The sequence below is a fragment of the Centruroides sculpturatus genome, unplaced genomic scaffold (genome assembly GCF_000671375.1).
Source record: "Centruroides sculpturatus isolate CEXI.00-Female unplaced genomic scaffold, Cexi_2.0 scaffold568, whole genome shotgun sequence".
Classification (NCBI taxonomy): domain Eukaryota; kingdom Metazoa; phylum Arthropoda; class Arachnida; order Scorpiones; family Buthidae; genus Centruroides; species Centruroides sculpturatus.
The window spans coordinates 279,352-280,365 of NW_019384710.1; positions in this window are offsets into that span (position 1 = coordinate 279,352).

Consider the following 1,014-nt stretch of genomic DNA (forward strand, 5'->3'; position numbering starts at 1 on the left):
GCGTGACAGATAAATTGTTAGGAAATAAACAAAATGTAATTAATTATATTTAAATAAATTATTTTAAACGTAAACATAAGAAAATTTAATTTATAAATATGAATTAAATAAACGAATACGAAGCAGTGTTTTAGTTAGAAAAAGAAGTTTAAAATTCGATCCATTCGTAGCCGATGAATTAGAAGAAGCTTTAACGATAACTAATATTAAATTTTACATTTTTAAATTTCTCATCGAATTGTGTTAAAAAAAAAAAAAAATTATTGGTAGGTGGCACAACTGTAGCAGGAGGGCGATGAGATAATTAACAGGGCATACAAACTATTGACAAAAGTCCTATTGTGTGACATAGTAGATAATGGGAGAGGTGGAGAAAGTTTGACGGTGGGGACACAACCCGCACTCCTAACCCCCATGTAGAGTGTCTGGGGTTTCTCCCACGTGTTCTCTACTTGACAAGGAATGATGGGAAGATGGCGGCTAATTTGTCAGATGCTGCGAAAACTCGTACAATCGCCAGCATTGACAGCTGACACACCATGCTAAGCCTATCGACTCTTAGGGCGTCCCGTGTACAGGACGTCTTCACATCTGTCCTCTAACTGTCTATCTTCACCTCCGAACTGAACAAACTTCTCTCTTTTAATGGGGGGTTGAGTGACAAATTTGGTGCAATTGGTACAAAATTGGGAGCAACCTATTTTAATCGAAGACATTTCTAAAGAATCGCAGCTAATTTTGATCCCTTAATAAGAAAAAAAAAATCACCCTCTTTAACCTCTTTTGTACTATATTCAAAAAAATAGTTTGAAGTTTAGTAAATAAATTGGAATTGTATCTGAATTCTATATGTTGTAAGCGTATTTTTGTAAAGGATTTTTACTTTTATAACTTTGAAAATGTATTAATTTTAATTAATTATTTTCATTTTTAAAGAAAATTTAAACCAGAAATCTATAAAATATCACGAAAATTTAAGTTTTATTACATTATAACACACAAAATCATGTGTGT